Source organism: Apodemus sylvaticus, chromosome 10 (genome assembly GCF_947179515.1).
Source record: "Apodemus sylvaticus chromosome 10, mApoSyl1.1, whole genome shotgun sequence".
NCBI classification, from domain to species: domain Eukaryota; kingdom Metazoa; phylum Chordata; class Mammalia; order Rodentia; family Muridae; genus Apodemus; species Apodemus sylvaticus.
The window spans coordinates 38,483,521-38,500,802 of NC_067481.1; the positions used below are offsets into that span (position 1 = coordinate 38,483,521).

The following is a 17,282-nucleotide window of genomic DNA, read 5'->3' on the forward strand; positions in this document are numbered from 1 at the left end:
CTGTAGACCAGGCTGGCCTCGAACTCAGAAATCCACCTGCCTCTGCCTCCCAGAGTGCTGGGATTGCAGGCGTGCGCCACCACCGCCCTGCTAGCTTAATGTTTTTGAGATTCATCCATGTTGTTGCATGTTCATTTCAGCTGTACTCTGCTTTTGTTTCAACTCAGGATCTCTTACAGCTCAAGCTGGCCTCTAACTTTGTAGTCAAGGATGACTTTAAACTCCTGATTGTCCTGTCTCCACCTTCCAAGTGCTGTGCTTATAGGAATGTGTCACAATATCCAGTTTTATGCAGTACTAGGGATGGAACCCAAGGTCTCAAGGCAAGCATTTTACCAACTAAGGCATATACTGCAAGCCCTTCTCTTTCATTATTAACATTATCATTATTTTTTTTCTTTTCTTTTTTCTTTTTCTTTTCTTTTCTTTTCTTTTTTTTTTTTTTTTTTTTTTGGAGACAGGGTTTCTCTGTGTAGTCCTGGCTGTCCTGGAACTCACTCTGTAGACCAGGCTGGCCTCGAACTCAGAAATCCACCTGCCTCTGCCTCCCGAGTGCTGGGACTAAAGGTGTGCGCCACCACCGCCCAGCCCATTATCATTATTTTTGAAACAAGTCTTGATTTGTGTTCCTTATTGGCCTGGAGTTTACTTTGAACAATGAAGTCTGGCCTCAGACTCCTGAGAACTAGTATGAGTCACCATGCCTGGCTTAGATTATAAACATACACACACACACACATACATATGTATGTATGTATATATGTATATACATTTGTGTGTATATCTAGCTGCTCCAGAGCCATTTGTTGAAATTAATCTTGTATTTGCTATTTACTGTTAGGGGACAAATCGTTTAGTCTAAAACAGCTACCATGGCAGTGGCTCAGCTTTGTGACTGAATTAATTCAGTGTTGCTTTGACATTGCAATCAAGATGATATCCTGGGGGGGGGGGGCAGGAGGGTGAGAATAGTTATCTGAAGACTGGACAGGATCTAGGCATCCACTTCCAACATGCCTCATCCACAGGCCTGGCAAATTAGTACTGGCTGTTGGCTTTAGTTCTTCACTACATTGATATGTCCACAGATTTATTCAAGCTCCTTCCAACATTACAGTCATGCCAGATGCCAGATATCTATAGACGATAATACCTTTGTTGGAGTCGAGAGAGAGAGAGAGAGAGAGAGAGAGAGAGAGAGAGAGAGAGAGAGAAGAGAGAGAGAGAAAGTATATATGGAGGTCAAAAGACAATTTGAAGGAATAGATTCTTTCCTTCCCCCATATGGGACTTGGGGCTTGAACTCAGGTCATCAGGCTTGGTAGCAAGCACCTTTAACCAGAGAATCATTTTTCTGGTCCTATGTATTTTTTTTTTTAACTCTAAAAGCTTTCTTCTTTTTTATGTCTTCTTTTCCATACTTTAAATACTTGAATATAATTATAATAGTTTTATCAGTACTACACACCAATTATGTGATTCTGTTTGTTGATTGACTTTTCTCCTTTCAGTTTTTTGTTGTTATTATCTTGCTTCTTAACAGATTTACTATTTTATTTATTTTTTTAGTATCTGCTGAAGTGTGACACCAGTAAAGGTCTGTACTTTATAGACTTGTCTTAAAGACGATAGGTTTTGTTGTTTTTTGTTTGATTGAGACAGGGTTTATACTGTAACTCTGGTTGATCTGGAAGTATGTAGGCTAGGCTGGTCTCAAACTCATGAAAACATGCCACGTGCCTGCCTCAGACTTCGGAATGCTGAGATTACAGGCAGGAACTGTTGTGTTCAGGTTTTGCCCTGAATTTTATTATTTCTGATTACTGCTTTTGGGTTTGGTTTATTTATACTTTTCTAAGACACACCACCATGTTTTTTTTTTTTTTTGAGGTTTTTAACTTTTTTTCTTTTTTTCTTTTAAGACAAACTATCATGTAACCCAGGCTGACCTCAAAGTCTTTATTGTAGTTGAAGTTGGTCTTGAATTCCTGATCTTCAGGATTCTACCTCCAAAGTACTGAGATTACATGTATGTACTAACATGCCCAGCTTTTAACTTTTTAATAAAAAGCATGCATAGATTAAACTACCTTTGCTGTGCCTGAAAAGTTCTGATAACTTGTGCTTTCATCTGATTATAGGAATTCTTTAAAAAATGTTTAAAACAATATTTATTTTAATTGTGTGTATTCAACAGAAACCACAAGCTGGATTTAGAGGCAGTTTTTAAGTGGTCAAATGTGGAGGCTGGGAACTGAGCTTGGGTTCTCTGCAAGAACAATGCCTACTCTTATCAGCTATGTTATCTTTATCCAGAACAGATTCTATGAAATCTTAAAACCTCTCCCTTAGGTTTTTCAATGACCCAATGTTCACACAAGAGTCTACTGTTCACTACCCAAGTAGCTGCACAGTATTTGTGGTTTTTCTTGTTACTGATTTCTAATTTTATTTACTGTGATCTGATAAGAGCTTTAATACATTATTTTAAGTCTATATTTGTTAGACCTAAAATATGATATGTTTTAGGGAAAGGTGCATATATTACTGCTGTCATGTACTCTTTAGATGTTGGATGGAACTTTCTTTTGTACCTGTGTATTAAGCCCATTAGATTTATGGTACAGTTTAACTCTGAGATTCCTTTGTTGAGTTTTAGTCAGTGTCTACTATTCTATTATTTCATCAGGACCAATATGTTCTTTTATGTTCATTGGTGTTAAATTTTTATTGGGTTGAAACTTCAGTGTTTGGTCCACATATATTTACGATCTCTCTCTCTCTCTCTCTCTCTCTCTCTCTCTCTCCCTCCCTCCTCTCTCTCTCTCTCTCTCTCTCTCTCTCTCTCTCTCTCTCTCTCTCTCTCTCTCTCAGTCCAGAATGGTTTGGAACTTGCTGCATATTCTAGGCTGGCCTTGAACTCTTGGCAAACTTCCTGCTCTCAGTCTTCCAATTACTAGGATTGAGTTACTGTTCCATCTTTGTAGTATTTAAATTATGTGTATGTATGTCAGTCTATATGCCATGAGTGCAAGTGCTCATGGAGGCCAGAAGTACTGGATCTGTAGCTATATGCAATTGTGAGCCCCCTGAAGTGGATGTTGGAAATGGAACTCAGGTCCTCTGGAAGAGCAGTACACACACTTTTAACTATTGAGTCCTCTCTTCAGCCCTATAATATCTTCTTTAGGAATTATTCCTTTTGTTAGTGTATACTGGCTTTCTTTATGTCTTTTAACTAATTTTGTCTTTGTCGACTTTATTAGATATCAGAATATCTGCTATGTCAGCTTGCTGCTTTAAGATTCATTTGCTTGGTAAATTTTATCTCAGTCTGTTTTTACCTGTGAGTTGAGTTTCTTAGGAACAACAGATAAGTGGACTTTTAAAGATGGGCAGTGGTGGCACATCCCTTTAATCCCAGCATTTGGGATGCAGAGGCAGGCAGATTTCTGAGCTCAAGGTGATCCTGGACTTTTAAAATCCAGTCAACTAGTCTGTCTTTTTTTTTTTTTTTGGTAGCATCTCATCGGGTAGGCCAAACTGGACTGGAACTTGCTATGAAGACTAGCCTGGCCTCAAATTCAGAGAGATCTACCAGCCTCATACCTGTGCATCTTTTAAATGAGGAATTAAAGCCATTTGAGATTGTTATCTACAGTGTATATTAGTTACTTCTGCTGTGATATGATACCCTGACCAAAAGCACCTGAGGGAAGAAAGGGTTGTCTTGGCTCATGTTTTCAGAGGTGACTGTCAACCATGGTGGAGTAGGTATAGCAATAGAAGCACGAGGCTTGCCTGGCAGTAAGGAAGCAAATTATCACTTTTCTTCAGCACACAAGAAGCAAAGAAAGAGAACAGAAAGTGAGCAGAGGCTATAAAACCTCCAACCCACCCCAAAGACATAATTCCTCCAGCAAAGCTCTATTTCTAAAAGGTTCCATAACATTCTCAAAATAGTGTCAGCAACTGGTAAGCAGGTGTCCAAATGCATGACCTAAGGAAGGGTCGTTCTCATTCAAACCACCACACAGAGCACAGAGCTTTGTTAATTCTTGCAATGTTTTGTTGTAGTTCTGGTTGGTTGGATTATTATCATCTTTCTCCCCTATTTGCATTAGGGGTTAGGTAATTTGTTGGACATGATGGATTCTTTCTTAGTTCTATTCACCTGTATTCTTTTCATGAAATGTATTCTTCTGTGCGTTCTATGATTTAGAATTTTCTTCTGTTTATGATGCTTTTATATATTTTCTACATTGCTGGTTTGATTACCAGGAATTGCTTTAGTTTATGATCATCTTAAAATTTCCTTATTTCTCTGTCAATTTTTAATTTTTTTTTGAGGTCATGCTATGTAACCCTGACTGGACTAGAACTCAGTATGTAGATCAGGTTATAATTCACAGAGATCTATCGGAACTTTGTTTCTTGAGTGCTGTGATTAAAGTATTACATACAGGGAATTTTAAATGTTTAAAGTATGTGTGTGTGTGTGTGTGTGTGTGTGTGTGTGTGCATGTGAGTGTGGATGTGTGTATAGGCAAATGCCAGTCACACAAAAATAAAACAAACAAACAAACAAAACAGAGGACATGAAAATGTAGGAGATATAACAGGAGGAATTATTGGGAACCTGGACGATGGATATGATCAAAATAAATTGTATACATGTACAAAATTATCAAAAAATAAACAAAAGCCTTTTTCCTCGTTGGGCGTCTGAAGGCAAGATGGGTCACCAGTAGTTGTACTGGAGTCACCCACGGAAGTTCGGCCAGGGTTCTCACTCTTGCTGTGTCTGCTCTAACCGCCACGGGCTGATCCGTAAATATGGGCTGAACATGTGCCGTCAGTGCTTCCGTCAGTACGCGAAGGATATCGGCTTCATTAAGTTGGACTAAACGACCTTGAATGGATTATTGGGCTGTCTACCAAGTGGAACCGATCATACTAGTCTTTGTGCACAAAGAATAAAAATGTGAAGACCTTTAAAAAAAAATAAACAAAAATAGTATAAAAAGACAACCTTAGGGACAGTGAGATGGCTCAGCAGATTAACCAAGCCTGAAGACATGAATTAATCCTGGGATCCACAGGGTAAAGGGGAGAAGAAACTTGTGTAAAACTGTCCTCTGGCCTTTCCAGGAGCACTAGGCAGGAGCACATGCACTCTTCTGGCTTCAACTGACGTCAGGCATAATGTAGTGCCCCAAAATACATACTGGTAAAACACCCATAAACAAAACAGTATTTTAAAACTATCTGGGTTTGTTTTTGTTTTTGTTTTTGTTTTGTTTTGTTTTTTGATTTTTGGATTTGGTTTTCTTCGAGACAGGGTTTCTCTGTATAGCCCTGGCTGTCCTGGAACTCACCCTATAGACCAGGCTGGCCTCGAACTCAGAAATCCGCCTGCCTCTGCCTCCCTAGTGCTGGGATTACAGGCGTGTGCCACCACTGCCTGGCCAAAACTATCTGTTTTTAGTGATGCATTTGTGTATGTGTGTGCATGTGAGTGAAGTGCCCAGGGAGAACAGAGGTGAGGTACCAGATCTTCTTGGAGTTGGAAGATATAAGATGGAGACAGTTACAAGTAATCTGATGTGGATGTTGGGACCTGAACTGTGGCCCTCAGAAGAGCAGTTGAACTCTTTAGCTGCTGAGTCATCTCTCTAGCCCCAATAAAGGTTTTAAAAAGACTTATTACTGCTGGGCAGAGTGGCTTTAATCTCAGCACTTGGAAGACAGAGGCAGCTGGATCTCTGTGAGTCTGGGTCCAGCCTGGTCTAAACAGTGAATTTCAGGATAGCTAGGGCTATGTAGGGAAATCCTGTCTCAAAAAAAACCCCAGACTTATTAATAATGAAAAATACATAAACAAAATCAGATAAATCTAAGAGATGGAATAAAAATTAAAAAAAAAATTATATAGAGAGCCATAACACTACTAAGAGTTAACATAAAGGAAATGGGGGCCGGGCAGTGGTGGCACACGCCTGTAATCCCAGCACTCTGGGAGGCAGAAGCAGGATTTCTGAGTTCGAGGCCAGCCTGGTCTACAGAGTGAGTTCCAGGACAGCCAGGGCTATACAGAGAAACCAAAAAAAAAAAAAAAAAAAAAAAAAAAGAAAAGAAAAGAAAAGAAAGAAAGAAAGAAAGAAAGAAAGAAAAAAAGAAAAAAGAAAGAAAATGGGGGATGGGAAAGGAAAAAAGATTACTAAATAATGGTAAACATATAAACAAAATACAAAATTAGATAAACAAATGTCTAAAGAGGAATGAAAAATAAAAACATAAATCTTTTAGAAATATAAGATTGAGACAGGGAGATGGCTTAGGAGATAAAAGCACAAATCATACAATCCTGACTGCTTGAATTTGTTCCCTGAAACCCAAGTAAAAAGCCAGATTCAATGTCATGACCCTTAGCAATTCTATACTGAGATGGGAGGCAGAGATGGGAGAATTGCCAGCATAGAACAGCATCAAAAATGAGAGAGATCCTGCCTTGACAGGGAGGAAGGTGAGGATTGATTCCCACAAGTTGCTTTGTGACCTTTTCATGTATGCTGTGGCATGTGGGCACCTGTTACTTACATATATACACATAAAAATAAAATTTCAAAAGGTTAAAATGGGGGGCTGTGAGATGGCTCAGCGGGTAAGAGCACCAACTGCTCTTCCGAAGGTCCTGAGTTCAAATCCCAGCAACCACATGGTGGCTCACAACCATTCGTAATGAGATCTGAGGCCCTCTTCTGGAGTGTCTGAAGATAGCTACAATGTACTTAGATATAATAATAAATAAATTTTTAAAAAAGGTCAAAATGTTAACTAGTACAGTATAACAGGGTAGGAAGACACAGGCAAAATAAAAATGTTTAAAGTGTCCTTTCTTGGTCCTTGAGAAGTAGTGGAGGCTTCATGTATATGATTTGAATTTGTAGACTTTTGTCTTCACTTTAGTTATTTCCTCTTTACTATGCATATACCTGGTCATACTTAGCTTTGCAGTCTATTGGCTGGATTCTCCAACTCTCCCAAGACTGGCCAGTTTGAATACCCTTGGATGTCTTTAGGTTCTAGCCAGGGTCTGACAACTGAGTACATTGGGAGTACAGGAAACAAACATAACACTGAATTCTGTATGGGAAGACTTGTACTGCACTTTGAAAATGCACTAAGTTTTAAATACTCCATCAGATGAATAAAGATGTGAATGTAATGGAGTCCTCAGGAGCTTCAGAGTTCCCAGTATTCACAGCAGTGGACTTTGCAAAGGCCTCAGACCCAGACTACCCAGTTATTCCCAGGGTGGGACTACCTCTCCCTATATTCTTCACTTCTTGAATCCATCCTTTGGCCTCCTGAACTTACCACTAGTCAATACATGGTTCTCCTACTATCCACAACTGGCCCTCAAGGGTGTATTTTTACCTTGGGGTTGTAACAAGTTGACTTCAAGCTCCTCAACTTGTGATTGCTCCTTATTCTTATACCCAGGTTAGCTCAATGTTCAATATGTTCTCTCCCAAGATGACATCAAGCCATAATCCTCTGAGACATGGTGAGTGACAAAATAGAAATCTGAAGAATCATTCTGACATAAGAACCTCTGGCTGGATTGGAGGCTAGAGAGCTGCGGACTGCTATGCTTACTCTTTGGGTGAGGGCTGTTTCTCTCTTTTTTTAGGTGAGGGCGCTGTTTCTCTCTTCCTAGGAAAGGAGCTATGCAGCTGGACCCTTATCTGCTTACTTATTATTGAGTGGCCCTGTTTTATCTCCTTTGGTAGTTTTTACCTGTTCTGTCCCTTTGTGAGTTTTCAATGTGCTTCCTCAGTTTCTCCTTGAAATAGTCTATTCTGCTGTCCTGTCTTCTCATTCCCTGTATCACATGGAGTTGGCTTCTAATTTGCCATCTTATCTGAAATCTCCTAATGTTTTTCTTTTTTAGATACCTTTGATGTAAGAACAAACATATCAGAAAAATCAGCCCCCCAACCCTCCACTCCCATCTTTTTTAAAAATTATTTTTGGATTTGGTTTATTTGATACAGGGTTTCTCTGTATAGCCCTGGCTGTCCTGGAGCTCACTCTGTAGACCAGGCTGGCCTCGAACTCAGAAATCTGCCTGCCTCTGCCTCCTGGAGTGCTGGGAGCACAGACGTGTGCCACCACCACCCGGCTCACTCCCATCTTTTATATGCCAGAGTCTCACTATATATCTAGACTGGTCTCCAGTTCAATTAGCCTCAAACTTTTGGTACTCTTGCCTTTGCCTCCTGAGTAGGATTACAGGAATGGGTTACCATGTACAAATTTAGAATAATTAGCTTTGAAAGAAATAGTATATATTCATTAAGTAACCATCAAGTGGCTTTTAATGATAGTAAACATTCATAAATTGAGGTTCTTAGTGGTGTTTATTACTTGTTTGGTGATTGTGGCACTAGTTAAGAAGACTTCTTTAAGTGTCCTTCTCAAACTGGAAACATGAGGCTGTATCTTTGGAACTGGAGGGCTGCGTTTCTCTCTTCCTAGGCAGGGAGCTAACTCCAGTCTCTTTCTTTATAAAGAGGATCACAAGTTTCCTTCTCCTACAATTCTACAATTTCACTACAAGCTAAAGGAAGACTCAAGTTGTCTTTACTAGTTCAATTAAGAGTCCTAAAAAACTGTTTCAATCTTCTGTCCAACTTTTGTTTTCTCCAAAAACTGTTTCCAGAATGGGATATGTTCTCTCTCTCTCTCTCTCTCTCTCTCTTTCTCGTTTTTCAAGACAAGATTTCTCTTTGTAGCTCTGGCTGTTCTGTAACTCACTCTGTAGACCAAGCTGGCCTTGAACTCAGAAATCTGCCTACTCCTGTCTCCCGAGTGCTGGGATTAAAGGTATGTGCCACCACTGCCTGGCTGGTATATGTTTTCTTTTTTTGTTTTTGTTTTTGTTTTTGTTTTTTTTGTTTGTTTGTTTTCGAGACAGGGTTTCTCTGTATAGCCCTAGCTGTCCTGGAACTCACTCTGTAGACCAGGCTGGCCTCGAACTCAGAAATCCGCCTGCCTCTGCCTCCCAGAGTGCTGGGATTACAGGCGTGCGCCACCACCACCCGGCTTGGGATATGTTTTCTTGTGTACATATTTTATATGCATCTGGTAAAGTGCATTCTGTTAATCCCTAATGTTACTATGAAAGTCAAGTCATAATTTGATTCTGATTTAAAAATATGAAAGTAATGGTGTTCAGGACTTATTTCATGTCCATCATATTAAAAGAACTTTTTGTTTGCAAAGAATTTGGCATACGGGAGAGATGCAAGAGAACAATCCAAAGAATACATATCCAGAGTCAAAAGAACTAACATTTTCCTCATGTATGTGTGTGTGTGTGTGTATGTATATATATATATATATATATATATATATATATATATATATATATAAAGTCCTGAACATCATTACTTTCATATTTTTAAATCAGAGTCAAATTATGACTTGACTTTCATAATAACATTAATAATTAACAGAGTGCACTTTACCAGATGTATATAAAATATGTACACAAAGGTTTATCACAGTATTTCTGTTGATTAAAGTAGTCACATAATTCTACCCATGCTCCAGAGATGAGAAAATAATTTCTAAAAATCTATCTTCACAGAAACATATGAATATGTTTAAAAACACCCTTTTTGAACTATTTTTAAAGTATACTGCTTTAAAATCTTTCCCTCTAAATTAACTCAGTATATATTTATTAATAACAGGATTTTGGTAAAAAACATTCAGGAAGAAGGTAGGTTGTTACTAACAGTATTTATGGAGATGATTTCTCTTCCCCTTGAGTCTCTGCAGAACTTTTTGATGGCTTTAATGGCTAGAATGCAGTAGAGGTGATGCTGAGTTGACATCTGAAACTAAGACTTAAAGGCAATGCTGTGCCCCACCCTATGTCTCTCACCTCAGCAATCCAGCCACAATGTGATGGGGTATGAGGAACACAGTAGGTACAGTTATTCTAGCTGACAGTTCCAATTATGATCTTAGCTGACAACCAGCATCAAGTATACAACTGATTCATAAGACCCCAGTTCGGCCGGGCGGTGGTGGTGCATGCCTGTAATCCCAGTACTCTGGGAGGCAGAGGCAGGTGGATTTCTGAGTTCGAGGCCAGCCTAGTCTACAGAGTGAGTTCCAGGACAGCCAGGGCTACACAGAGAAACCCTGTATCAAAAACCAAATCCAAAAAAAAAAAAAAAAAAAAAAAAAGACCCCAGTTCCTAGTTCTTGACCCATCACGGCTAATAGTACATGGAACAGTGGTTGGCTAGCCCCAAAGAACCTAGATCAATTGGAAATTTATAAGCAAAATAAATGTTGTTTTAAAGACAATTTTTTTTGTGTGTGTGCAGCCATGATGATTCTGAAAACCATAGAGAATCACAGGTATACTCATTTATATAAACAAAGAATTTTCTATTAGAACGTGATTTTTATTTCAGAGTCAGGAATAAGCTGGATGTTGCCATTCATATTTGTGATCCTAGCACTTGGAGGCTGAGACAGAAAAACTGCCATGCATTTGAGTCTAGTTATTATTATAGAGACCCTGTCTCAACAAACAACCTAAAAGGATATAAACTAATGCTGCACGTCCAGGATGAAGGAAATTCTGTCATCTCTCAGGACATAGTAACTATTAGAATGGAATGTCCTTATATCAGTGTTTGTATAAGAAGTTGGAGTTAATAAATGTACATAATGACCTGTTAACTACAATTAAGGCCTGTCTTTTTTTTCATTCTATATAGAAACTAGATGATTTGGAACAATTTAGCAGCTTTTAGCCAGAAAGAATACCCATTAGGAGAGTGTCTTAAGGTTGTTTGCTTCAACAATACACTATGACCAGAAAGCAAGCAGGGGAGGAAAGGGTTTATTTGGCGTACACTTCCAGATCATAATCCATCACTGGAAGAAGTCAATAAGCAGCACCCCTCCATGGACAGCATCAGCTCCTGCTTCTAGGTTCCAGAACTGCTTGAGTTCCTGTCCTGACTTCCTCCAATAATGGATTATGATCTAGAAGTGTATGCCAAAATGATAGTATATGGTCAGAGCTCCTAATCAAGTTAGAGTTGTTTTGGTGGAAGATATCTGACTGAACCCTTTTCTTAAGGACTTTTTGGGATAATATCTATTTTGAATGGATTGGGTTATGGATGCTATCCATTAATATATGTAAAAGCTTGGGTTTTAACAATGTCTTCTAGTGACATCTAGGTTGAAGTTCATGCTTAATGGGAAACCTATTTTCAAACTTTATTATTTATCTTTTGGACAAGTTAAATTAGATTTTATTTGCTCTCTCTCATTTTACAATAATGTTCCATAAATGTCTTCTACAGATAGCAATGCATATATATGGGACATCTGACATTGTGTTAGGTGGCTTTTTTCCCACAACTGGTTGAATAGTGTTATATCACATGAGTTATCTTAAAAGGAGTCCAAACTTAAAACAAATAACCTCTTTAGTTTATTAAGTAGAGAAATTGTTGGTAATAATCTCTCTGTACATTTATATTTTCTCATATTCTTTTGAGAGGGAGTGGTAGTGAGACAAGGTCTCGTGACGCCTAGGCTGGCTTCAAGCTCCTAATGTAGCCAGAACTGACTTTGAACTGCTTTCTTCCTGCCTTGTCTTCTGAGTACTGAGATTATATGTGCACATCAATCACTATGCTCCATTTTCTCTAATTCAACTTTTAAATACTTTTATGCTGTTCCAAAGGTCTTATTTTCTTCAAGCTCACCTAATTTACCTTAATAATGACAATAAGTACTGGTAAAGCAACCTGAAAGTGTAATTTTAACATCTGTTCTTTGCTACAGCAGGAGTTTATGTTCACCGTTGAATAAGAAGAAATTAAAGTTTGTGGTAATAATCCTTCCTCAATGTTTCCACTTAGGTGACAATTTGGTCTCAGCCCCAATTTTGTCATTTTCATCAACAAGAATATACTTCTCTGCTGAGTTCAACTTGCTGCTCCTTGAGATGGCATTTATTTCAAGTAGTATTACAAAATATGTGACCATCTACTCTAGAATATTTAGATAGGAGTAGACCTGTCCTACTGTTTTTATAAAAGTCTTGTGTGTGTGTGTGTGTGTGTGTGTGTGTGTAGCATGTATGTAAATACACACACACACAAAGACACACAGACACACACACACACACACACACCTACATGCCCTATATGCATGTGAAGGTCAGAGAGCAACTTAGTGGAAAACAGCTCTCTCTTTTGACCTTATGTGTGTCTTAGTATTGAACTCATGTCATGCAGGCATGGTGGCAAGTGCCTTTACCAGCTGAGCTATCTTATTAGCCTAGCACCTTACTTTTTAGAATACCATTTAGGGTGTATACCAACCTGTCAGGCTTAAGTGTCACAGCAAAACAGAAATCTGACAAAAACCAATGAAACACTTGCAGTCTGTAAGCATTCAACTACTTACGATTCTTAATAAGTGTTAAGTGCACCTTGCTGGTTAATAACAGACTTTGTTCTATAATTGCTTGAATAGCTAGCTTTGAGCGGGGTAGTGGTGGTGCATGCCTGTAATCCTAGCAGAGGCAGAGGCAGAGGCAGGCAGATTTCTGAGTTCAAGGCCAGCCTGGTCTACAGAGTGAGTTCCAGGACAGCCAGGGCTATACAGAGAAACCCTTTCTCGAAAAAACCAAATCAACTAAAAATCCCAAAAACCAAAAAAAAATAGCTAGCTTTGATTTCATCTGTGCCAAAGGCATGTCTGGTGAGAATAAGCTTCTCTGAGTTCTCTGATATCCTGTGCCTTCACTCACAGCTGGTTTTCATGGTATGTTCTTGCCCCTTGTTTATTTTCCTACCTTACTGGCTTTACCTTCTCAATCTTCTTTCTAGTTCCTTGCCTTCCAGGATTCTGGTTATTTTATTTTATTGAGATAGGGTCTTCTTGGTAGCTGTGGCTGTCCTAGAGCTATGTACACTAGGCTGGTCGTGAACTCACAGAGATCCACCTATCTCTGCTTGTCAGTGCTGAGGTTAAAGGTGTGTGCTACTATTCCTAGCTCAGAACTGTTCTTGTTAAAATCCCCAATTACCAGGTAAGTATGGTGGCTCACATCTGAAATCCCAGCACTTGGTAGGCTGAGGCAGGAAAAACTGTAACAAGTTTGAGCCCAGTCTAAACTATATAGTAAGTTTCTGGCTAGCCTGAACTAGATTGAGACTCTGTTTCATAGAACAAACAAAAAATCCCATTCCTTTCGGAGAAGACTATATCCTTTGAAATATTTTAGATAGATAGAAACCTTTAAATACCATCAACCTCTAATGACTTCACTAATATTTCCAACCTGTACTTTTTCTTGATTCATACTTAAAACTCTATTCAAGTCTGGCAGTGGTGGTGCATACCTTTGATCCCAGCACGCGGGAGGCAGAGGCAGGCAGATTTCTGAGTTTGAGGTCAGTCTGGTCTACAGAGTGAGTTCCAGGACAACCAGGGCTACACAGAGAAGCCCTGTCTCGAAAAACAAACAAACAAAAGAACAGCCTGGTCTACACACCCCCACAATGCCCCCCCCCACGCACAAGTGTGCACACACACAGGGGATGGGGTGGGGATAGTGAGTTCTAGGACAACCAGGGCTACACAGAGAAACTGTCTTGAAAAACAAAACAAAACAAACAACCCCCCACAAAACTCTATACAAAAATTTCAACTTGGATGTCTAATAGGTATCTCAAATATTACAGATGAGCTCCTGCCCTTGAACCATAAACTTTCTCTTCACATTGTCTTCCTTACTTCAATAGCAATCCTATCCTTCAAATTACTGACACCATTAACTTTGGAATAATCCTTGACTATTCACCTTTCCCAATCTATACTCCGGACCATTCATATGGCATTTATGTGTTTGTGTATGCTAATGCAGAGGCCAGTATATGTTTGCTATTACTCTCTGCCTATTCCTTTGAAGCAAGTTCTCTCTCTGTACTTGGGGTTCACCTTCTCTGCTAGGCTAGAAGCCAGTACACTCTATCAATCCATGTCTCCACCCATTTCAGAGTTGGGATTACAGGTTTGCACATAATGCCTGGCATAGTATGTGGTTTCTGGGATCTAAACTCTGATTGTACAGCAAGTGCTTTTTTTTTTTTTTTTTTTTTTTTTTTAAGAATTATTTTATATATGTGAGTACACTGTAGCTGTCTTCAGACACACCAGAAGAGGGCATCAGATCCCATTACAGATGGTTGTGAGCCACCATGTGGTGGCTGGGAATTGAACTCAGGACCTCTGGAAGAGTAGTCAGTGCTTTTAACCTCTTAGTGATCTCTCTAGCCCCCAGCAAGTACACTTAACCACTGAACAATTAACTCCAGCCCAGTTGGCTTTTATTACAAAATATCGGGAATTCAACCTTTTACCCATAAACCTCATTTCTGTAAGGGAGTGGAGATGACATCCTAATCTTTTTCTTTCTCTTCTCAATTCAGATTCTCTGTGTTTGTGTATTTATAGTGGAAAATATATTCTTTTCTTTTCTTTCTTTTTTCTTTTCTTTTTTTTTTTTTTTGGTTTTTTTTTTTTTTTTTTTTTTTTTTTTGGTTTTTTGGTTTTTTGAGACAGGGTTTCTCTGTGTAGTCCTGGCTGTCCTGGAACTCACTCTGTAGAGTGGGGGGATTAAAGGTGTGTGCCACCACCACCCGACCAGGGAAATATATTCTTTAAAAATATCTGACCTTATCCCATCACTTGGGAGGCAGAGGAAGGAGGATTTCTGAGTTCAAGGCCAGCCTGGTCTACAGAGTGAGTTCCAGGACAGCCAGGGCTATACAGAGAAACCATGTCTCAAAAAACAAAACAAGACAAACAAACAAAAACGTCTGATCTTCCAACATAGTTCAATGATGAGAATGCTTATAGCCCAGTGGTGGTGGTGGCGGCGGCACATGCCTATAATCCCAACACTCTGGGAGGCAGAGGTAGGCGGATTTCTGAGTTTGAGGCTAGCCTGGTCTACAGAGTGAGTTCCAGGACAGTCAGGGCTATACAGAGAAACCCTGTCTTGAAAAAACCAAATCCAAAAAAATAAAAGAGAGAGAAAAAGAGAGAGAAGAGAGAGAGAGAGAGAGAGAGAGAGAGAGAGAGAGAGAGAGAGAGAGAGAGAGAGAGAATGCTTATCTACCATACAAGTCTCGAGTTTGATGTCCAGCAACATTAGGAAAAACGTATGACATATGTACTGGCTAGTTTCCTGTGTCAACTTGACACAGGCTGGAGTTATCACAGAGAAAGGAGTTTCAGTTGGGGAAGTACCTCCATGAGATCCTGTTGTGGGGCATTTTCTCAATTAGTGATCAAGTGGGGAGGGCCCCTTGTGGGTGGTACCACCTTTGGGCTGGTGCTCTTGGGTTCTATAAGAGAGCAGGCTGAGCAAGCCAGGGGAAGCAAGCCAGTAAGAAACATCCCTCCATGGCCTCTGCATCAACTCCTGCTTCCTGACCTTCTTGAGTTCCAGTTCTGACTTCCTTTAGTGATGAACTGCAACGTGGAAGTGTAAGCTCAATAAACCCTTTCCTCCACAACTTGCTTCTTGGTCATGATGTTTGTGCAGAAATAGAAACCCTGACTAAGACAAATTGGTACCAGGAGTGGGGTATTCCTGTGACAACCTGACCATGTTTGGGGAAGGACTGTGGAAGGACTTTGGAACTTTGAGCTAGAAAAGCCATTAGAATATTAAGAGCTCAGTGGAAAGTTCTGTAGGAGCTTGGAAGACAATGTTAAGAACAGTGCAAAAGATGGAGGCCTGGCTTGTGAAATTTCAGAGGGAAGATTAAAGACTCTTAAAGTGGCCATGTTTTGATTGTGAAGATTCTGTGGTTTTTGTTAGCTGGGACTGAAGAATCAGCTGTAAGAAACAAGATACCAGAACCACTAAAGCAAACCTTTGTGTTACTGGCACTATTGATGCTGGTTAGCTGGAGCTAAGAAATTAGCGGTGATTAAGAAGAGACCAGCATCACTGAGGTGAAATCTTCTGGGAAGTGTTTTCTGAGAGCACAGAGAGTGTGTTCCAGAGATAGCCACAGTTGTATTTTGTGCTGTGGCTGGACTTGGTACTGTGTAAGAGTCACCCAGATGGTACTGGTTTTGAAGGCATGAAGAGCAGCTGAGGCTCTTGGCACAGTGAGAGGCCACGGAAGGTCATTGGTGAAGGTGCAGCCTCAGTTGCAATTGATGGCCCAGGACTTGAAGAGGTCATACATAGGAGCAGAGGCTTGTCACCATGAAGAGAGCCTATGAGAGGCTATTGGTGAAGCCTAATTACAGAGGAAGATAGCAGAGTTTTGGAGATGCCAGTACCATGTGTTGACCACCAAGAACAGCAGCAGCAGTGGAGTACAGGCAGCTGGAGCCTAGAAGACAAGCTATGTGCTACAAAGGGCAGAGCTGGAGAAGTGACCCAAGCCCTTGGAGGAGCCCAGAAGATCGTGAGCTGGATCCCAGGCATTGAACCATTGGAGTTTGAGTTTTGCTTTTGATTGTGACTGTGCCCTGATATGTTTCCCTCTTGAAGGAAGAAAGTATTTTAGTGGAGCCCACAGTTGAGAGACATTGAATTTTTAAAAGATTTTGAATTTTAAAGATATTGGACATTTTAAGGTGATTGAACTTTTAATATGTAAAGACTGTGGGACTTTTAAAGTAATTTAGATCTTGGGGATGAATAAGAAAGTAAGGGTTGAGGCTTAATAGTGATGTGTTTGTGTGTCAAGTTGACAGGGGTCAATTGTACTGGCTAGTTTCCTGTGTCAACTTGACACAGGCTGGAGTTATCACAGAGAAAGGAGTTTCAGTTGGGGAAGTGCCTCCATGAGATCCAGTTGTGGGGCATTTTCTCAATTAATGATCAAGTGGGGAGGGCCCCTTGTGGGTGGTACCACCTTTGGGCTGGTGCTCTTGGGTTCTATAAGAGAGCAAGCAGGCTGAGCAAGCCAGGGGAAGCAAGCCAGTAAGAAACATCCCTCCATGGCCTCTGCATCAGCTCCTGCTTCCTGACCTTCTTGAGTTCCTTCCAGTCCTGACTTCCTTTAGTGATGAACTGCAACGTGGAAGTGTAAGCTCAATAAACCCTTTCCTCCCCAACTTGCTTCTTGGTCATGATGTTTGTGCAGGAATAGAAACCCTGACTAAGACAACATATTTTTCATTAGGAAATCTGC

The 17,282-nt window shown here is 40.0% G+C and overlaps 1 pseudogene; it reads left to right on the top strand.

Moving 5' to 3' along the window:
• The first annotated feature begins 4,727 nt into the window (after positions 1-4,727).
• LOC127695040 (40S ribosomal protein S29-like) lies at positions 4,728-4,987 on the top strand (annotated as a pseudogene).
• The last annotated feature ends 12,295 nt before the right edge of the window (positions 4,988-17,282 follow it).